Here is a 23,341-nt window from a genome sequence, read left to right on the forward strand (position 1 = left end):
ACTCTGTTGAAAAAATAAAAATAAAAATAAAATGGTTAACATGTAAATAATTTGAAATGATGACTACCTTTGTCTAATATCTCACTTTTCATAAACAATCTAGATAAACTGTGAATAAATAAATAAGGAAAATATAAATGAGATAAATATCTATAAATAAAATATTTTGTCATTTGAAATATTAAAGCTATCTTAAATTAAATAATAGGCTGGGCTCAGTGGCTCATGCCTGTAATCCTAGCACTCTGGGAGGCTGAGGTGGGTAAATCACTTTAGCTCAGAAGTTTGAAAACAGCCTGAGCAAGATTGAGACCCCTTCTCTACTAAAAAAATAGAAAAAGTACCTGGGTGTCATGGCAAGCTCCTGTAGTCCCAACTACTCAGAAGGCTAAGACAAGATGATCACTTGAGATCCTCTTCTAGTTCATAAGCATGATGATTGGGTTTTCATGCACTTGCGTGAGATGTGCCTCCCACAAATCTTGTTACAAGATCAGCCCATTACCCTTCTGACGTGAAAAGAAAAGGAAGAAAGAAAAAGAAAAAAAGAAGATCACTTGAGCCCAGGAGTTTGAGGTTGCTATGAGCTATGACATCATAACGCTCGACTTAGGGCAAGAAAGTAAGACGGTGTCTCAAAAAAAAAAAAAAAAAAAGGAATGAGACAAAGCAGAAGATACAAGCAATTGTCAATGGTTTTAATAAAGTTTGATAACATTTATGAAAGGAGAATTTAGGAAAGAAATTTTGTGTGTAATCGAGTTGGCTGTAATTAGAAGGGAAGTATTTATAAATAGTTCTAAAGATTGAGGGTTTTTCTTGTTTTTTCTTTGTTGTTGTTTAGAGAGAGAGTCTCACTCTGCCAACGTGGGTAAAGTACTGTGGCATCATAGCTCACAGCAACCTCAAATTCTGTGCTCAAGTGATCTTCTTGCCTCAGCCTCTTGAGTGGCTGTGACTACAGGTGCCCATCACCATGCCCAGCTAGTTTTTCTATTTTTTGGTGGGAGGATTGAGGGGGTTGTCTCATTTTTACTCATGCTGGTCTCAGACTGCTGAGCCAGGAGATCCACCCACCTCGGCCTCCTAGGGTGCTAGGATTATATATAGGTATGGGCTATGGTACCTCCCTGGCAGGGAGGTGTTAGACAGGAGGCAAGCCCAAGAGGAAGGAGAGCTGGGTAAAAAGGCAAACAGGATGAGGAAGAATGAGCCAAACAGACTTTAAGAAACAACCAGAGCGCCTGGGAGAAGGGAACCAGCCAACTACACTGAATAAATGGGTTATCTAGAATGAAGGCACAAGATCCTCCAACAACCATGCCCTATGCCATGGGACGGGCATGCAGTATCTTCCCTACAGGCTGTTGCTCCTTGCAGACAATATCCTTCCTTCTCAACAGAAGCCATGGACTGCTATTCCTGCTGACAATTTTCTCTTTGCTCCTTTCTGAAGTTGGGACTCTCAGGTATCATCCAGGAAGCCCTCACCCACGACGTTTTCTTCCCCTTAGTGCTCTACAGCCCTGCCTCTTCCTAAACTGGCCCCTATGTGCAAGGGAGGAATCTGCATTTCCTATCCAATCAAAAAAGCAGGTAGGCAGAGAAAACAAAGGAGCTGCCTGAGGGCAAAACTAGGATGGCCCCTGCTCTAGCGCAAAACTTGGTACACAACCAGGCAGACTGACAATCAGGAGACAGGGAGAAAGGGTTCAACAAATCTGATTTTTTTTCTAATTTTCATTTTTTTCCACTCATTCTTGTAAACAATAAAATAGTGGGCTCGGCGCCTGTAGCTCAAGGGGCTAGGGCACCAGCCACATACACCAGAGCTGGCGGGTTCAAATCCAGTCCTAGGCTGCCAAACAACAATGACAACTACAACCAAAAAATAACTAGGTGTTGTGGCAGGTGCCTGTAGTCCCAGCTACTTGGGAGGCTGAGGCAAGAGAATTGCCTAAGCTTAAGAACTGGAGGTTGCTGTGAGCTGTGATGCCACAGCACTCCACCAAGGACAATAAAGTGAGACTCTGTCTCTAAAAATAATAATAATAAATAAATAAATAATAGAAAAACTGAGGCTCCTGTCTCTACTAAAAAAAAAAAAAATAGAAAGGGCGGTGCCTGTGGCTCAAGGAGTAGGGCGCCGGTCCCATATGCCGGAGGTGGTGGGTTCAAACCCAGCCCCAGCCAAAAAAATCACAAAAAAAAAAAGAAAGAAAAACTGAGGCAAGAGAATCGCTTGAGCCCAAGTTGGAGGTTGCTGTAAGCTGTGACGCCATGGTACTCTACCCAGGGCGACAGCTTGAGACTATATCTCAAAAAATAAAAATAAAATAATGAAAATAATAGACAAAGTGAACATTCAGTAGAAACTATTAACAGTTTGTGCCCTTCTCTCTTTGTATTTTTTCTTTTGGCCTTTTTAATTACAAGCATAATACAATTATTTTATTTTATTATTATTTTTTTTTGTGACAGAGTCCCACCCTATGCCCTGAGCAGAATGCGATGGCATCATAGCTCACTGCAACCTCAGACTCCAAGGGCATCCTGCTGCCTCAGCCTCTGGAAGCCTCTTAGACACTCACCATGGCGCCCCGCTGGTTTTTCTTTCTTTTTTTTTTTGTGAGTCAGGGTCTCACTCTCACTCTCGCTCAGGCAAGTCTCAAACTTCTGAGCTCAAGCAATTCTCTCTCCTCAGCCTCCCACAGTGCTGAGATTACAGGCATGAATCACTGCGCCTGACACATTTTCTTGTTTAAAAAAAATAATCTTGGCATGTATCCATCCATGAAACAACTGTTTTTTAAGTTTGTTCTAAACCAATTGCTTGGCTCCAGGGGTTTAGCAGTAAACAATACTACCTTGAGGGATTTGCATTCAGTGGGATTTGCATTCACTTGAAGAAGACAGGAAATATAAATATATTAATTCATTATTTTTTGGGATAGATTTTCCAAGTTCATTTTTATTGTTGCAGACAAACTTATATAATAAATGTATTGTAAACTTGGTGCCCGTAGCTCAGTGGTTAGGGTGCCAGCCACATACACCAGGGCTGGCAGGTTCGAACCCAGTCCGGGCCTGCTAAACAAAACAAAAAGCTGGGCATGTGTTGGGCCTGTAGTCCCAGCTACAGTGGAAGCTGAGGCAAGAGAATCACTTAAGCCCAAGAGTTTGAGGTTGCTGTGAGCTGTGACACCATAGCATTCTACCCAGGGCAACAAAGTGAGACTCTGTCTCAAAAATAAATAAATAAATAAATAAGATTTCCTTTCCATATGCCTATTGGCCAGGCATTGATTCCAAGTTCTGTGCCAACAGAGACCTTTTCATTCTTTTTTTTTTGAGACAGAGTCTTACTTTGTCACCCTCAATAGAGCACTATGGCTTTCACAGCTCACAGCAACCTCAAACTCTTGGGCTTAAGCGATTCTCTTGCCTCAGCCTCCCAAGTAACTGGCACTACAGGCGCCCGCCACAATGCCCGGCTAGGTTTTGTTGTATTTGTCACTGTTGCTCAGCAGGCCCAGTGGGCTTTGAAACTGTCAGCCCCCGTGTATGTGGCCAGCACCATAACCACTGAACATGGGCACTGAGACAGCTTTTCATTCTTATTTCTCTTTATGTCACCAGCATTCAGCACATTCAATGCAGCATGTGATAGTGTTTAAAAAATAAATGTTAACTGACTTACAGTTCTAGCTGAATTTTTAGCTACTGAGTGGATCCATTTCTGGAATATTAGATTCAAACAAACCAAACTTGAAAGACCGTAATGTAAATGACACGTCTATTTATTAAATCCATCATTTAATGGCAAGATCTGAGGGAAGGCAGTGTGTGTATGTTTGTGTTTGGGCGATGAGCTGGTCAGGAATGACTAAGAATAGAGGCAGGGAGACCAGTGAGGAAGCCATGATAGTCACCCAGGAGAGACATGCTGGCTTGGATCAGTCTGTTGTTTGTTTTAACTTTGTTTATGGTGTCTTTTGTACTATAGATATTATGGTTTTGAGTTTCTGTATTAATATATCAACATTTACCATCATCCTTTTTCTTATTTTTTTTTTTACCTTTGTGCTTTTGTATTTTTTTGTGAAAGAGAAAAAAAGAGTTTGAGTAAGAGTTCAAGGGAGTTATTTTGAAAAATATTTCAGAGAAAAATCAAGAAAGATTGAAGGATTGACAAAATTGAGATAGCAAGAGAAAAGTACCAAGAGAAATATAGAAATGCCAGGATAAAGAGAGAGCAGATATATGACAGAGAGAAGAAATTATATAGGTGAAAGAAGTAAAATAGACCATGGAAAAGCAAGACTAAGATTGAAATGAACAGAGATTGATATTGACTTTGAGAAAAATGTTAAGAAATAGATATTGGAGGTTGACACTGTCAGAGATTTGGAGAGAGCAAATCGGAGTGGGAAAAAAAACTGAGATAATACTGAGTCAATGTGGAGAGATTGACGTACTTTTGAAAGAGATTGGGGGAGGGGTGAGAAAGAGAGAAGAAAGGGAGGACCTGAGGAAGGAAGGGACAGGTAAAGAGGAGCGCAACAGACAGCAATAGCAGAAATCAGCAGGTGTAGAAAACTAAGGGACATTTAAAAAGAGAGTGGGGTCCTGAGAGAGAATAAGAGAAATTTTGAGAGAGATGTTGGGATAAATTGTCCGGTTTCTCTATAGGTATTGTGTTCTCTTTCCGGAATTCTTGTCAATCATTGTCCTAGTTCCGAACCTTTCCTTTATTGCCTAAACTTTTTCTTTCCTCCTGTTGTCTGTAGTTTTATATTTAGTTTGGGAACATTCCTCGCTCTTCTCACATGACTTTCTGTCCTTTTTTCTTTGGCAGGATGCAGAGCATGAGCTCTGGTATTTTTGTTTTTGACATTGACTGTTTGATTTAGAGACAGAGTTTCAGTATGTCGCCCTCGGTAGAGTGCCATGGCGTCAGCCTCCAAAGTAGCTGGGATTACAGGGCCCTGACACAACACCCAACTATTTTTAGAAGTGGGGTCTCACTCTTGCTCAGGCTGGTCTCGAACCTGTGAGCTCAGGCAATCCACTCATCTCTGCTTCCTAGAGTGCTAGGATTACAGGAGTGAGCCACCTCGCCCGGCCCTTGTTTTGGGTTTTTAATTTTAATTTTTTTCTTTTAATTTTTTTTTCTTCTGGTGTTTTGTTTGTAGATCTTAGAGCTTACAAGTCTAAGACTTTGTGCCCTCTGGGCCAGCTGGCAGAGAAGCAGGTAAGGCTAGGGCATCAGAGACTCCTCCCTAGTCTAGAGAAGCCTAGGCTGGCAAGCCGATGGTGCTACCCTAGATAGCATGAAGCAGGAGTCAAGTCTATTATGGTCAAAATTGATCCCCTCTCATTCCCAGAATAGTGCTTGTAGCTAGCAGGCATTCAATAAATAAATAATGAATAAATGAATGAATAAAACAAATGAATAGATGGATGAATGAGTAAGACCAGTCAATTTGAGGAAGGTGGTGGTAGGGACAAGTGGATGAGGCACTAGAGAGAAAATAAAATTAGAGGTCAAGAGAAAGCATCAGCCAGAGCAATAAAATATATGTATCACGCTTCTGGCATTATGGCTAAATAAGCTGAACTCAGGACATTAAGATGATAGGAATTGGGCGGCGCCTGTGGCTCAGTGAGCAGGGCACTGGCCCCATATACCGAGGGTGGCGGGTTCAAACCCAGCCCCGGCCAAACTGCAACAAAAAAATAGCCAGGCGTTGTGGCGGGCGCCTGTAGTCCCAGCTACTTGGGAGGCTGAGGCAGGAGAATCACCTAAGCCCAGGAGTTGGAGGTTGCTGTGAGCTGTGTGACGCCACGGCACTCTACCGAGGGCAATAAAGTGAAACTCTGTCTCTACAAAAAAAAAAAAAGATGATAGGAATTGAGAAATATGAAGAACGGAACAAGAAGGTCTGACATAAATCTAGTAGAAATTCCAGAAGAAGCCATCAGAGAGAATGGAAGAAAGAGAATATTCAAAGAGAAAATGGCTTAGAAATGTCCATTACTGGAGAAATTAGATTGAAGACATTTAATGAGACATAAACAGGATAAGTAAAAACAAATATTACCTAGATGCTTTCAGGTAAAAATAAAGACTGGGAACAAAATAAAAATCTTTTTAAATCAACTAGAGAGTAAAGTCATCTACAAAGGAATAAAAGTTTGAATGTTAGCAGACATCTCAAATAAATGAATTCTGTGCTCACCTAATCACCTAAGATATTTTTAGGCAAATCAAGTTTGAAAATGTTTATAATTAACAGACCATCACTAAAAGAACTACTAATGATTCTACATCAGAAAGAATAAAACTCCCTGAAAAGAAAAAAGAGGATGAAAGAAGCAGTGATCAAAGCACTTGATAATGATATGGTTAAATCTGAATAAATATTTATGACAAAAAACAATAATAACTACACTTAGGGACACAAAAGCAAATTTAAAATAAAATAGTAGGCAAAAATAATATGAAACATTTTATAGGTGCGGAATTCATTATTAAAAATCTAAAGATCTTTTACTCAACATAAAAAGAGCCAATAATCCTTTATATCACTGGGCAAGAGAAATGAATAGAACCTTCTGTAAAGAAGATAGACAAATAGCTAACAAGCATATGAAAAAATGCTCATCGTCCCTAATTATCAGAGAAATGCAAATCAAAACCACCATGAGATATCATCTAACCCCAGCAAGAATGGCCCACATAACAAAATCTCAAAGCTGCAGATGCTGGCATGGATGTGGAGAGAAGGGAACACTTTTACACTGCTGGTCGCACTACAAACTAAACAACCTTTATGGAAAGAAGTATGGAGAATTCTCAAAGAACTCAAATTAGACCTCCCATTTGATCCTGCAATCCTATTACCAGGCATCTACCCAGAAGAAAAAAAAATCTTTTTATCATAAGGACATTTGCACTAGACTGTTTATCGCAGCTTGATTTACAATTGCCAAAATGTGGAAACAGCCTAAATGCCCACCAACCCAGGAATGGATTGACAAAGTGTGGTATATGTATACCATGGAATACTATTCAGCCACTAAAAAGATGGAGACTTTACATCAGCGGTTCTCAACCTGTGGGTTGCAACCCACAGGAACTGTATTAAAGGGCCACAGCATTAGGAAGGTTGAGAACCACTGCTTTACATCTTTTGTATTAAATTGGATGCAAGTGGAACACATTCTTAGTAAAGCATCACAAGAACGGAAAAGCAAGAATCCTATGTACTCAATTCTGATATGAGGACAATTAATGACCTAGTACACAGTGGGGGGTGAGTGAAGGGGGCTTCAGAGAGAGGGAAGGAGGTAGGGGAATGAGGAGTCACAGGATGTGACATACCTCTTGGGGACAGGACACAATTAAAAGAGGTACTTTACCTAACAAATGCAATCAGTGTAATCTGGTTCTTTGTACCCTCAATGAATCCCCAACAATAAAAAAAAAAAAACCTAAAAAATATATATAAATATGTATAGAGAGGTAACTGATTTTAGAAGTTTAAAAATTAAGTATGTACGTTTAAAAGCAATTTAACTTCAAATCTTGCATATAACTCACTATTCCATGTCATGACAGAGAGAAAATAAAGTGCAACATTTGTAAGCAGTAGCTGAATAAGTTTTAAAAAACACATATAAACACAAAGATTGCACAAAATAAGGAGATAGAATAAGTTCAAATACAATAGGCCTCCCCTTATCTGTACCAGATACATACTGAGATCCCCAGTGGATACCTGAAACCAGAGATAGTACCAAACCCTATAAATACTATGTTTTTTCTATACAATCACATCATATGGGACAGGTAGCATGTATAGAATAGAAATGCTGGACAAGCAGATGATTCACATCCTGGAAAGGACAGAACAGTAGGGCATACAATTTCGAACTTATGAATTGTTTATTTCTGGAATTTTCATTTAATATTTTTGTAAGACAGTTGACTGGGGGTGATTGAAACCTCAGAAAGCAAAACTATGGATAAGGTGTATTTTCTTTTTCTTTTCTTTTTTTTTGAGACAGAGTCTCACTTTTTCACCCTGAGTAGTGTCATGGTGTCACAGCCCACAGCAACCTCAAACTTTTAGGCTCAAGTGGTCCTCTAGTCTCAGCCTCCTGAGTAGCTGGGACTATAGGCTCCCTCCACAATGCTCAGCTTTTTTTTTTTTATTATTGTAGTTGTCATTGTTGTTTAGCAGGCCCAGGCCAGATTTGAACCTGCCAGCCCTGGTGTCTGTGGCTAGCACCATAACCACTGAGCTATAGGCACTGAGCCTGGATATAGTGTATTTTCTAATCATTATCCTATCAAATATGAATGGATTAAATCAATCCATATTAAAAATTTTCAATTGGACTGTGTTTTCAAAGATACCTAAAACTTTAGGCACTCAGTAGAGTGCTCTGGCGTCACAACTCACAGCAATCTCAAACTCTTGGGCTCAAGCGATTCTCTTGCCTCAGCCTCCCAGGTAGCTGGGACTACAGGTTGTTGTAATTGTCATTGTTGTCTTTAGCCGGACCAGGCTGGGTTCCAACCCACCAGCCCTGGTATATGTGGCTGGTGCCCTAGCCATTGAGCTGCGGGCACCGAGCTGACACACCTGAAACTTTAAAGGACACATGTTAAGAGGTGGTTACATCAAAAGGACACAGGCGCTAGCTTGAAGTGCTGGTTGTCACAGGTAGGAAGTTTGAGGGAAAAAAATAATGACTCTAGTTCCAGCAACAGTTACACTAAACTGTCGGCATACTTTACTGAACAAATGACTGAATGAAGGGTGGAGCATGGGGTGTGTCTGGGTCCTCTGAGGGAGGGGTCTGCTTGAATTAAAAATTGCATTTAAATTCACCTTCTTTCTCCAAAAGGACACAGTAAAGAAACTGAATTTTGAGAGAAACACACAGAACAAGATCGAAAATTGGCAGTCCGAGGGGATCCATGACAGGTATGCAGGGGAGATGGGGAGGCAGGAAGGAGGTGGAATTGGGGACAGAATGTGGGACTTTAACTGGTCCGAGAGGATTCAAAAGATCAAGACTGCATTGAATGATGAAACTCACTAGGCTCCATTTTTATTGGAGGGAAATGATAGGGGATTATAGGTTTAGGACAAAAGGAAGGTCAGACAGTCTGATTGCCTTGTGAAAATCAGGGAGCAGTCTGGGAGGTCAAGGCGGGTCAATGCTTAAGCTCAGGAATTCCAGACTAGCCTGAGCAAGATTGAGACCCATCTCTACTAAAAATAGAAAAAACTAGCCCGGTACTAAAATTTAAAAAAACTACCACAGTGTCGGGTGTGAGCCTGTAGTCCTGACTACTTAGGAGGCTGAGATGGGAGGATCACTTGACCCCAAGATTTTGAGGCTGCTATAAGATATGAGCCCATGGCACTCAAAATAAAAAAAGAGAGAGAAAGAAAGAAAAGATAAAGAAAGAAAAAAGAAAACCAGGGAGTGAATGTGAGACTCTTGCTTTTACTGAGGGTGGATGTCTGCTCTGCAGGAGTCCCAAACTTTCCCAGTCTGTGCTAACTAGCCTTGCCTTTGCAAATCCTCATTAGAATGAAAGCTCCATCATAGCAGCTATTTTTTTCGTGCTCCATTCGTTGCAAAAACCCAGCAGATCTCTGTAAGTACCCGTTTGTGGGCGGCCATCAATAATTATTTGTAGTAAATGCAGTGCTCCTACTAGAATTGTCTTCCACCCCCATCAGGAGAAACACTAGTCCAGCTGAATCACTTGCTTCTTTGTTCTATATGCAAATTTAAGCTGCAGATTCTCAATACCTTTGGGTCAGGTTTAGACTGTGTGTACAAGAATCTGTAAAACCTGATTGATTCCCAGCTATGCTTTTCCTCTAGCTGTCCAAACTTTAAGACCTTTCCTCTCTTTGTCTGTAAGAGGTTGGTAATAATTATGCTTGACCCCATGTGTTTGTCAAGGATCAGACGAATCATGTTATTTGGATATCGGACATATGGAAAGTATCCTCAAATGTTATTTCATTTATTTAAATTTTTTGTTTTCTGAGGCACTCGATTTGGGAACCAAATGTTATTTTATATACTGTATTAATATATTGTACAATATTGTAATGTTGTTAGTGTATATTATTCCATTAGTTTATTATAATATTTACCCCAAAGATTGTATGGAAGAACAGATGCATTGTGAAGTTCAATTTCTTTTTCTTCTTCTTTTTTTGTTTTTGTTTTTGTTTTTTAGAGTCTCACTCTGTTGCCCAGGCTAGAGTGCAGTATTGTCATCATAGCTCACTGCAACCTCAAACACCTGGGCTCAGGCTATCCTTCTGCCTTGGTCTCCTGAGTAGCTTGGACTATATATGTGTGCCATCATGCCTGGCTTTTCTTTTTTTTTTTTTCCGGTTTTTATAGAGACAGTGTCTTTTTTTTTTTTTTTGAGACAGAGGCTAAAGCTGTTGCCCTGGGTAGAGTGCTGTAGCATCACAGCTCACAGCAACCTCCAATTCCTGGGCTTAAGTGATTCTATTGCCTCAGCCTCCCAAGTAGCTGGGACTACAGGCACCCACCACAATGCCTGGCTATATTTTGGTTGTAGTTGTCATTATTGTTTGGCAGGCTTGGGCTGGATTCTAACCTGCCAGCTCAGGTGTATGTGGCTGGCGCCTTAGCTGCTTGAGGGACAGGCACCGAGCTTAGAGACAGTGTCTTGCTGTGTTGCCCAGGCTCATCTTGAACTCCTAGCTTCTAACAATCTTCCCAATTCAGCCTCCCAAACTGCTAGGATTACAGGAATGAGCCATAGTCCCCTCCGATTTTCTTTTCAATTACATGTCAAGTCCTGGCTTATCCCTTATTATTGCTTTTCAAACTTTTTTATGTCAGCCAGGCGCAGTGGCTCATGCCTGAAGTTCCAGCACTTGGGAGGCTGAGGCAGGTGAATTGCCTGAACTCACAAGTTTGAGACCAGCCTGAGCAACAGTGAGACCCCTGTCTCTAAAAAATAGTCAGGCATTGTGGCAGGCACCTGTAGTCCCAGCTACTTGGGAGTCTGAGGCAAGAGGATTGCTTGAATCCAAGAGTTTGAGGTTGCTGTGAGCTGTGACACCCCGGCATTCTACCAAGGGTGACAAGTGAGACTCTGTCTCAAAAAAAAAAAAGGCCAGGAGAAGTGACTCACGCCTGTAATCCCAGCACTTGGGAGGCCGAGGGAAGTGAATTGCCTAAGCTTGTGGGTTTGAGACCAGTCTGAGCCAGAGTGAGACTTTGTCTCTAAAAATAGCCGGACGTTATCAAGCTTTTGTCTGATTGAAAATATGCAAATATCCTTTCCCATTGTGCAGGTTGTCTCTTTGCTTTGGTTATTGTGTCCTTAGCTGTACAGAAGCTTTTCAGTTTAATGAAGTCCCATTTGTTTATTTTTGTTGTTGTAGCAATTGCCATGGCAGTCTTCTTCATGAAGTCTTCCCCCAGGCCAATATCTTCCAGTGTTTTTCCTATGCTTTCTTTGAGGATTTTCATTGTTTCATGCCTTAAATTTAAGTCCTTTATCCATCTTGAATCAATTTTTGTGAGTGGGGAAAGGTGTGGGTCCAGTTTCAGTCTTTTACATGTAAACATCCAGTTCTCCCAACACCATTTATTGAATAGGGAGTCTTTCCCCCAAGGTAAGTTCTTGTTTGGTTTATCAAAGATTAGGTGGTTGTAAGATGTTAGTTTCATTTCTTGGTGTTCAATTTGATTCCAAGTGTCTATGTCTCTGTTTTTGTGCCAGTACCATGCTGTCTTGAGCACTATGGCTTTGTAGTACAGACTAAAATCTGGTATGCTGATGCCCCCAGCTTTATTTTTGTTACTAAGAACTGCCTTAGCTATACGGGGTTTTTTCCGGTTCCATACAAAACGCAGAATCATTTTTTCCAAATCTTGAAAGTACGATGTAGGTACTTTGATAGGAATGGCATTGAATAGGTAGATAGCTTTGGGAAGTATAGACATTTTAACAATGTTGATTCTTCCCATCCATGAGCATGGTATGTTCTTCCATTTGTTAATATCCTCTGCTATTTCCTTTCTGAGGAGTTCATAGTTTTCTTTATAGAGGTCCTTCACCTCCTTCGTTAGGTATATTCCTAGGTATTTCATTTTCTTTGAAACTATAGTGAAGGGAGTTGTGTCCTTAATTAGCTTCTCATCTTGACTGTTATTGGTGTGTACAAAGGCTACTGACTTGTGGACATTGATTTTATATCCTGAAACATTACTGTATTTTTTGATGACTTCTAGGAGTCTTGTGGTTGAGTCTTTGGGGTTCTCTAAGTATAAGATCATGTCATCAGCAAAGAGGGAGAGTTTGACCTCCTCTGCTCCCATTTGGATTCCCTTTATTTCCTTGTCTTGCCTAATTGTATTGGCTAGAACTTCCAGCACTATGTTGAATAGTAAAGGTGACAGAGGACAACCTTGTCTGGTTCCAGTTCTAAGAGGAAAAGCTTTCAGTTTTACTCCATTCAGTAAAATATTGGCTGTGGGTTTGTCATAGATAGCTTCAATCAGTTTTAGAAATGTGCCACCTATGCCTAGAGAACTCAAATTAATCCACATGAAAAAAGCCAACAATCCCTTATATCAATGGGCAAGAGACATGAATAGAACTTTCTCTAAAGATGACAGACTAATGGCTAACAAACACATGAAAAAAAGTTCATCATCTCTATATATTAGAGAAATGCAAATCAAAACAACCCTGAGATATCATCTAACCCCAGTGAGAATGGCCCACATCACAAAATTTCAAAACTGCAGATGCTGGCGTGGATGTGGAGAGAAGGAAACACTTTTACACTGCTGGTGGGACTGCAAACTAGTACAACCTTTCTGGAAGGAAGTATGGAGAAACCTCAAAGCACTCCACCTAGACCTCCCATTCGATCCTGCAATCCCATTACTGGGCATCTACCCAGAAGGAAAGAAATCCTTTTATCATAAGGACACTTGTACTAGACTGTTTATTGCAGCTCAATTTACCATTGCCAAAATGTGGAAACAGCCTAAATGCCCACTAACCCAGGAATGGATTAACAAGCTGTGGTATATGTATACCATGGAATACTATTCAGCTATTAAAAAAAATGGAGACTTTACATCCTTCGTATTAACCTGGATGGAAGTGGAAGACATTATTCTTAGTAAAGCATCACAAAAATGGAGAAGCATGAATCCTATGTACTCAATCTTGATATGAGGACAATTAATGACAATTAAGTTTATGGGGGGGGGAAGCAGAAAGAGGGATGGAGGGAGGAGGGTGGGGCCTTAGTGTGTGTCACACTTTATGGGGGCAAGACATGATTGCAAGAGGGACTTTACCTAACAATTGCAATCAGTGTAACTGGCTTATTGTACCCTCAATGAATCCCCAACAATAAAAAAAAAAAAAAAAATAGCCGGACGTTGTGGCAGGCACCTGTAGTCCCAGCTACTCAGGAGGCTGAGGCAAAAGAATCACTTGAGCCCAAGAGTTTGAGGTTGCTGTGAGTTATAATGTCACCGCACTCTACCAAGGGTCACAAAGTGAAACTCTGTCTCAAAAAAAAAAAAAAAAAAAGAAGGGCAGCACCTGTGGCTCAAAGGAGTAGGGCGCCGGCCCCATAAGCCGGAGGTGGCGGGTTTAAACGCAGCCCCGACCAAAAACTGCAAAAAAAAAAACAAACCAAAAACTTTTTGATCTCAGAACCTCTTGACATTCTTAAATTATTTTTTATTTTTATTATTATTATTTTGAGACAGAGTCTTACTCTGTTACCTTTGGTAGAGTGCCATGTTGTCACAGCTCACAGCAATCTCAAACTCTTGGGCTTAAGCGATTCTCTTGCCTCAGCCTCCTGAGTAGCTGGGACTACAGGTATCTGCCACAACGCCCGGCTATTTTTTTGTTGTTGTCATGGTTGCTTAGCAGGCTCGGGCTGGGTTGCAACCCACCAGCCCCAATGCATGTGGCCGGTGCCCTAACCACTGAGCTATGTGCACAGAGCTAGCATTCTTAAATTATTAAGGACTGCAAAGAATTTTTGTTTGTGGATTACACCTATAGATATTTATCACATTCAAAATGAAAATTCAGAAGTTAAAATCTGGCATACCCTGTAGCTTAGTGGAGGGGGCGCCAGCTACATGCACCAGGGCTGGTGGGTTTGAACCCAGCCAGGGCCTACTAAAACAAAAAAATAGCTATGTGTTGTGGTGGGGGCCCATAGTCCCAGCTACTTGGGAGGCTGAGGCAAGAGAATCACTTAAGCCCAGGACTTTGAGGTTGCAATGAGCCATGATACCATGGCACTCTACCTAGGCAGACAAAGTGAGTCACTGTCTCGATAAAAAAAGAAAAAGAGAGGGCGGCGCGTGTGGCTCAGTGAGTAGGGCGCCGGCCCCATATGCCGAGGGTGGTGGATTCAAACCCAGCCCCGGCCAAACTGCAACAACAAAAAAAATAGCCGGGCGTTGTGGCAGGTGCCTGTAGTCCCAACTACTCGGGAGGCTGAGGCAAGAGAATCGCCTAAGCCCAGGAGTTGGAGGTTGCTGTGAGCTGTGTGACGCCACGGCACTCTACCGAGGGCAGTAAAGTGAGACTCTGTCTCTACAAAAAAAAAAAAAAAAAGAAAAAGAGGGCGGTGCCTGTGGCTCAATGGGTAGGGCTCTGGCCCCATATACCAAGAATGGCAGGTTCAAACTCGGCCCTGGCCAAACTGCAACAAAAAATAGCCGGGTTTTGTGGTGCGTGCCTATAGTCCCAGCTACTCAGGAGGCTGAGGCAAGAGAATTGCTGAAGCCCAGGAGTTGGAGGTTTCTGTGAGCTGTGACACCATAGCACTCTACCGAGGGTGACAAAATGAGACTCTGTCTCTAAAAAAAAAAAGAAAGAAAGAAAGAAAGAAAGAAAGAAAAATAAGTTAAAATCTATGTGTTAATTTATTTCAAAATAAAATGATAAATGCATTACATACCCTGTTTCCCCGAAAATAAGACATCCTCCGAAAATAAGACCTACTTACAGGAAAGATGAGACGTCCCCTGAAAATAAGACCTAGCGCATCTTTGGGAGCACACCTTACAATAAGAAATTGTCTTATTTTCAGGGAAACAGGGTATTAACTATATTTTCCACAAAAAAGCTAATGAGTCCCATGTCATTGTTAACATTGTAGTAAATTTGGCTTAATAGAGGACAACAGAATTCTCTTCTGCTTTTGCATTCATCGTTTATGGTATATTATTTTTGTTGAAGTTTATGAAGGAAATCTGACCTTATGCAGATGTATTATGTTAGAAAAGGAAGGAGTGTTCTAATTGCTTTTAGGATAATTGCAGATGTCCTCTGAAACTACAGCACAAACTCAATGAGTTTTTCTTAAATATTAGTTGTAATGTGCATTTTTTTTTTTTTTTTTTGAGACAGAGTTTTAAGCTGTTGCCTCGGATACAGGACCATGGCATCATAGCTCACAACAACATCCAACTTGGGCTCAAGCAATCCTCTTGCCTCAGTTTTTCTATTTTTAGTAGAGAAGGAGGGGGGGGTCTCGCTTTTGCTCAGGCTGGTCTCAAACCTGTGAGCTCAACCAATCCACCAGCCTCAGGCTCCCAGAGGGCTAGAATTACAGGCATGAGCCACCGCGCCTGGCCTGTAATGTGAAATTTGTAACTATCTTATCCTTTATGCTCTGTCACATTAAAATGCATTGGTCTAGGCTCAGCACCCATAAGTGGTTAGAGTGCTGGCCACATACACCCGGGCTGGCGGGTTCAAACCCGGCTTGGGGCTGCTAAACAACAGTGACAACTACAACAAAGAACTAGCCAGGCATTGTGGCAGGCGACTGTAGTCCCAGATACTTGGGAGGCTGAGCAAGAGAATCGCTTAAGCCCGAGTTTGAGGCTGCTGTGAGCTGTGATGCCATGGCACTCTGAGGGCAACATAGTGAGACTCTGTCTCAAAATAAATAAATAGGGGCAGCGCCTGTGGCTCAGAGGGGTAGGGCGCCTGCCCCATATGCTGGAGGTGGCAGGTTCAAACCCAGCCCTGGCCAAAAACTGCAAAAAATAAATAAATAAATAAATAAATAAATAAATAAATAGGTCTACACTGAACTCTAAGTGAACCATGTATGCATGCATAATATTACAATGTTACACTTTGGTCCTTTGCAAAATATTGGTCTATGAGTTACAAAGCTTTTCTAAATGTACTCCTCTGTACACTATGAAATAGAATGAGAGTGAAAAAGTAAAATAATGTCTCAATATTATCATAAAAGTAACTTTGACCTCAAGAACCCCTGAAAAGACCTCAGGGGGCCTCAAGGGCCTCCAAAGTACACTTCAAGTTCACCTAGGTCATCTGAACTTTCATAGTAATTGCCTCTTCTTCTTCCTCTCTTTCCCTCTCCCACCACCCTCCTTCTCCACACACTCTCTCTGTCCCTCCCTCCCACCTTTCATAAATTCTTTCCAAGCAGAAACAAAAATAATCTATATTCCCCTTCCACTGACACCTTACCTTCTCATAGCTAATCGCGCCCAAAGGTGAAACAAATGTACAATAAAGTAGAGCTGAAAAATAAATGTTTGAAAAAAATGCAATTGCTTTTATAATGAAAAGCACATTGCTAAGAAAGAGCTAGAGGGACCCTGTGAAGTGATAGCTTCTACAAGTTGTGCTGTTTACCCCAAGAAATTACAGGTGAATGTTGACTAGATATTAAGTGAGAGACAACAGTGGGGAAGGACATCAGCAAATACCTATAAACAGGAGAATCCTGACATGTTCCAAGATTGAAGGGAGTCCAGTATGGTCAGAACACACCAAGGAGAAGAGCAGAGAGCTCAGCTAGTCTCCAGCATTTGCAGGGCCAAGATGGAATACAACTAGAGCCCCATGCTACATATGTATTTAAAAGTTATAAATCAAGTTAGCAAATTTTAAGGTAAAATATGTTCTTCCTGCTCACCTTGATACGTACATCTTCCTGGAAGTCAAGATTCAAATTTTGAATTCTTGAGTTCCTTGAAGCTCTATCCAGAACATGACAATAGAAGAAGAGCTAGGGTTAGCCCCAGCCCCTTCACCCCCATCTTCACTTCCGTGTGTCCGGGGCCCAGGTTCTGTTGACCCCACTTGACCAAAGGTCACCTCTAGGGTTAGGGGAGTGCACACCAATGTATGTTCTCCCCTCAGGAGGATAAATTCAGTTAAGAGGCTGTGCAGTCTCAGGGTTACTTGGCAAAAAAACTCTGTGGGCCCTGGTATGAGGAGTGAGATTAAGAAATGCAAATATTCCAGGTCATAATGCTTTTGTCCTGCAGACTCCATACCCATGCAGAAAGGGCTGCTTTGAAAGCCTTGCTACTCCAAGTCTTATGTGAAGAGCAGTAAAATCAGCATCAACGGGAAGCTTGGTAGAAATATAGGCTCTCAAGCTCTACCTTAGACATGTTGAATCAGAATCTATTTTAACAAGATTCTTAGATGGTTTGTATACCTTTTAAAGTCTGAGATACAGGACTCAATGAAGGGATTCGAGACTAGGACTGTTTTCACCAGGTTAAAGGGCAGCACTGCTGGTTGCTCTAAGGCTCCCTAGGTCAGGACCAGAGAGGCTTTGGGATATATTCCACCTACACTGGGGAGACCTGGAAGAGTCTGCATGATACAATTTCATGGTCTGATTTATTTTTTCTAAATAACAATAGATCCCATCCCTTGAGCATAATGTTGCACCAGACCTTATGATTTATAAGCTCTCAGTGAATCTTCATTTTCCTGGTTATGATAGGGCGCTACATTTAAACAAGATGGCACCATTGGGGGAAGCTGGGTGAAGGGTGCACAGCACCTCCATATATTGCTTTTACTTTTTTTCAATTTCCTGTGAGTGTGTAATTGGTGCAAAATTTAAACAAAATGAAACCACTAGACAATTTTATGATTTTGCTTTCAATAATCATATATATTCCAAATAACTTAAAAAGAAAAACTTACTCTATTATATTTAATGAGACATTTGCCAGATGTGTAGCTTTTTCTTCATTTCTGAAGTTCTGGTTTTCCATTTTATATCGTTTCTCTTCGGCCTGAAGAACTTCCTTTAATATTCTAACAGGACTCCTGGCCACAGATTCTCATAGTTCTGAGAAGGTCATCATTCCACCTTAATTCCTGAAGGATATTCTCCCTGAATGTAGGATTCCAAGTTGACAGTTCTTTGCTTTCAGCACTATAGAGATTATCCTACTGGCTATTTTGTTTCTTTGTTTCTGATGAGAACTCAATGGTCACTTGATCTCTTAAGTTATTTTTTCACATGTAGATCGTACCAATCTCAAAGAAATATCTCACTCTGAGTTACAAAGATATTCCCACGTAGTTTCTTTTTTTTTTTTTTTGAGACAGAGTCTCACTTGGTTGCCCTCGGTAGAGTGCCGTGATGTCATAGCTCATAGCAACCTCAAACTCTTGGGCTCAAGAGTTCTCTTGCCTCAGCCTCCCAAGTAGGAAGACTACAGGCGCCCACCACAATGCCAGGCTATTTTTAGAGACAGGGTCTCGCTCTGGCTCAGGCTGGTCTTGAACCTGTGAACTCAGGCAGTCCACCCACCTCAGTTCCCAGAGGGCTAGAATTACAGGTGTGAGCCACCTCGCCTGGCCCACAGTTTCTTTTAATATTTAAAAAGTTTCATTTTTGAGAAATACATCTGGAGTATGATACAAAAATGAATTATTTTCCAGCTGAGAGAGAAGCTTTGGTGATTAACCCCTCTTGCCTGAGGTCGTAGAGTAAACCTAGGCCCCTTAAGAACATAGCAATCCAGTTAATGAATTACTTCATGAGCATCCCTGTCTTATATAGGTCTTCCACCTCCGATTTCAGAGGAAACTCTGATGAACAGAATGACCTCAGAGATTCCACAGCCAGACCCTTTTATCAACATGAATGATTCCAGCATGAACTTGATGTTACTACAGGATCCAGCTAGTCCCAGTGAGTATAGTTTTCCTTTGTCCTCCCTCTCCTTCTATTGCCCATACTTTGTGGGCCCCTATTTCTATTTACGATAGCATCGAAAATAATAAAATACTAAGAAACAAACTTAACCAATGATGTGAAAGACTTATACACTAAAAACTACAAATGTTGCCAAAGAAATTAAAGAAGAAACAAATAAATGAAATGACACCCTATGGGTATGGATGGGAACACTTAATATTATTAAAATATCAACACTACCCTAGTGATCTACAGATTTAATGCAATCCCTACAAAAATCTAAATGATGATGCAGAAATTAAAAAAAAAAAATCTATCCAAAAATTGGCATTGAACCTCAAGGGATCCCAAAGAGCCAAAACATTGTTGTAAATGTAAATGATGAACAAAGTTAAGAATCTCATACTTCCTAATTCAAAGCTTATTACAAATTACTGTAATCAGGCTGGGTATAGCGGCTCATACCTGTAATCCTGGCACTCTGGGAGGCTGAGGTGAGTGGATTGCCTGAGCTCAGGAGTTTGAGACCAGGATAAGAGTGAGACCCCATCTCTACTAAAAATAGAAAAAATTAGCTAGATGTTGTAGACAGCTGTAGTCCCAGCAACTTGGGAGGCTGAGGCAAGAGCATCTCTCAAATCCAGGCCTTTGACATTGCTGTGAGCTATGACACCACGGCACTCTACCTAGAGCAATAGAGATTCTGTCTCAGAGAAAACAAAACAAAAAATAAATTATAGTAATCAGTGTGGTACTAACACATACACACCAATGAAAAAGAACAGTTCAGAAATACTTTCCTTTTTCTTAAAGTACTCTCCCTTTCTTTCTTCTTTCTTTCTTTTTCTTTTCTTTTCTTCCTCCCTCCAGCTTTCTTTCCTTCTGATGAGGTCTTGCTGTGTTTCCCAGGCTGGTCTTGAATGTTTGTCCTCAAGGAATCCTGTCACCTCAGCTTCCTAAGTAACAGGGATTATAGGCATAAGATACTGTACTCAGCCAGAAATACATTTTTGAATATATATGGTCAAATGATTTTATTTTATTTTTTTGAGACAGAGTCTCACTTTTTCACCCTGGGTAGAGTGCTGTGGCATCATAGCTCATAGCAACCTTAAACTTCTGGGTTTGAGTGATCCTCTTGCCTCAGTGTCCCAAGCAGCTGGGACTACAGGCACCCACCACAACGATCTATTTTTAGTAGAGACAGGGATCTCACTCTTCTTCAGGCTGGTCTCAAACTCCTGAGCTTAGGCAATCCACCCACCTTGGTCTCCCAGAGTACCAGGATTATAGGCATGAGCCACTAGGCCTGGCCTGGTCAAATGATTTTTGACAAGGGTGCCAAGACCATTCAATGAGGAAAAGAAAGTCTATTCAACAAATGGAGCTGTGAATATTGATAAATACATCCAAATAAATGGAGTTTGATTCTTATCATATACAAAAAGTTAACTCACGGCTAGGTGTCCGTAGCACAGTGGTTACAGTGCCATCCACATATAGGAGGCTGGAGGGTTCAAGCCCGGCCCACGCCAGCTACACATGGTGACAATTGCAACAAAAAATAGCTGGGTGTTGTGGCGGACGCCTGTAGTCCCAGCTACTTGGGAGCTGAGGCAAGAGAATCACTTAAGCCCAAGAATTTGAGGTTGCTGTGAGCTGTGATGTCATAGCACTCTATCAAGGGCAACTTAGTGAGAACTGTGTCTCAAAAAAAAAAAAAAAATTTAACTCAAAATGGATCAAAGACCTAAATGTAAAACTACAAAATTCTTAGGAAAAACATAGGGAAAAAGCTTTATGACATTGATTTCATGGCTATGATACCAAAAACACAGGCAACAAAACAAAAATTGATAGATTGGACTAGATAAAAAAATTAAAAACTGGCTTGGCACCTGTAGCTCAGTGGCTGGGGCACCAGCCTCATATATCGGGGTTAGAGAGTTCAAACCTGGCCTGGGCCCACCAAACAACAATGACAACTACAACCAAAGGATAGCCGGGGGTTGTGGTGGGTACCTGTGGTCCCATCTACTTGTGAGGCTGAGGCAGGAGAATCACTTGAGCCCAGGAGTTTGAGGTTGCTGTGAGCTGTGACACTACAGCACTCTACTGAGGGTGACATGGTAAGACTCTGTCTCAAAAAATAAATAAATAAATAAATAAAATGAAAACTTATGTGCATCAAAGGACAAAAATCAATAGAATGAAATGGCAAGATAGGGAATAGGAGAAAATTTCTGTGTATCATATATCTGATAAGGGGTTAATGTTCACAACTTATAAAGAACTCCTATAATTCAATAACAACCACAAAAAAAAAATTAAAAGATGGGCAAAAGACAGATATTTCTCCAAAGAAGATATGCAAATGGATAATAAACTCTTTCAAAGATGCTCAGCACATTATTCATTTGAAAAATAATAAATGAAGGCTTGACGCCTGTGGTTCAAGCAGCTAAGGTGCCAGCCACATACACCTGAGCTGGTGAGTTTGAATCCAGCCCGTGCCCGCCAAACAACAATGACAGCTGCAACCAAAAAAATAGCTGGCGTTGTGGCAGGTGCCTGTAATCCCAGCTACTTGGGAGGCGGAGGCAGGAGAATTGCTTGAGCCCAGGAGTTGGAGGTTGCTGTGAGCTGTGATGCCACAGCACTCTATCTAAGGCAACAGCTTGAGGCTCTGTCTCAAAAAAATATATAATAATAATAATAAATCAAAACCACAGTGTACACCATTTCACACCCATTGGGATGATAACTATCAAAGAAACAGAAAATAGCAAGTGTTGGCAAAGATATGGAAAAATTGTGACCACTGTAGGAATGTAAAATGGTGTAGCCACTATGAAAACAGTAAGTAGTACTTGAAAATTAGAACTAGAATTGCCATATGATCCATCAATTTCACTTTTGGGTATACACACACACATATATATATTCACACACACGCACATACCCAAAAGAATTGAAATCAGGATCTCAAAGAGATAACTGCACACCCATGTTCATAGGAGCATTACTCACAATAGCCAAGAGGTGGAAGCCACCCAAATATCCATCAATGAGTGAATGGATAAGCAAAAGGTGATATGTACATACAATGGAATATTCTCTTAAAAAGGAAGGAAATCCTTTCATATACTACAACATGGACGAGCCTTTAGGACATTCCACTAAGTGAAATAAACCAGTCATGAAAGGACAAGTAGCTGTATGATCACATTTATGAGGTACCTTGAGTAGTCAGATTCAAAGACAGGAAGTAGAATGGTGGTTGCCAGAAGCTGGGGGGACAGGGGCAAGGGGAGTTGTTTAATGGGTACAGAGTTTTCAGGTTTTCAAGATGAAAAGAGTTTTGGAAATTGGTAGCAAGGTAAGTAAATATATTAACATTGCTGAACCATATACAAAAATATGGTTAAGATGGTAAATTTTGTTATGTATATTTTACCATATATAAAAATATGTAACAACAGAAATGACTGACTAAGGCAATGATCTTAATCAATTGAGGTTCATTAAGACCACGTAAGGGCACATCTGGGAAAAACACAAGCCACATATCCATCTGGGACTATTTTTCCAAAGAGGTTTTCAGGAGGTTTAGTATTTATGCATTACATCAAAGGGAGGTAGAAGCAACGCCAATATCCATCAATGAATGAATGGCTAAGCAAAAGGTGGCATACACACACAATGGAAGGCATGTGGGAAGCCTTCCTGTGGACAGGTAAGCGATAAGGTAAATGATTACATTCTCATGAGACTTTAGTTAGTGCCCCCCAAATCTACATTTTACATAAGGTGAATATTTGAAGAGGAAAAGGGTGTGAAGGAAGAATCAATTATGCAGACGTCTCTTGGATCAATGACTGATCTTGTCTTGTTCAGCACCTGGGAAGGTAAGCTTGTAATAATCATCACCAGTGGAGAATCAAAAAGACTTTCATTTTAGGAGCTAGACTTAAGACTGCAGACCTAAAATTTCAATTGGCATGTTCTTGTTTATGGGAAGCAAGCAAAGAATTTACTTATGAATAATCTGTGGGAGGCCTTTTACTTTTCATTGGGAGTCTGGCTAATGCCTAATGTTAGTACCATTGGAAGAGGGTGTTGCATGACTCAGCCTCTTGGTTTGATCTTCCCTTTTGCATAAGGAATTGTGTGTGTGTGTGTGTGTGTGTGTGTGTGTGTGTGTGTGTGTGTGTGGAGGGGGGTCCTTAGACTTTAAATTTTCCTTGACATAAATATGTTTG

At 40.9% G+C, this 23,341-nt stretch overlaps 1 non-coding gene across 1 annotated transcript; it reads left to right on the top strand.

Moving 5' to 3' along the window:
- Positions 1-411: 411 nt before the first annotated feature.
- On the top strand, positions 412-515 carry LOC128568306 (small nucleolar RNA U13). The gene has a single exon (XR_008375113.1). It is a non-coding gene; the product is annotated as a small nucleolar RNA U13 (small nucleolar RNA).
- Positions 516-23,341: the final 22,826 nt, after the last annotated feature.

This window comes from Nycticebus coucang, chromosome 16, assembly GCF_027406575.1.
Source record: "Nycticebus coucang isolate mNycCou1 chromosome 16, mNycCou1.pri, whole genome shotgun sequence".
Classification (NCBI taxonomy): Eukaryota; Metazoa; Chordata; class Mammalia; order Primates; family Lorisidae; genus Nycticebus; species Nycticebus coucang.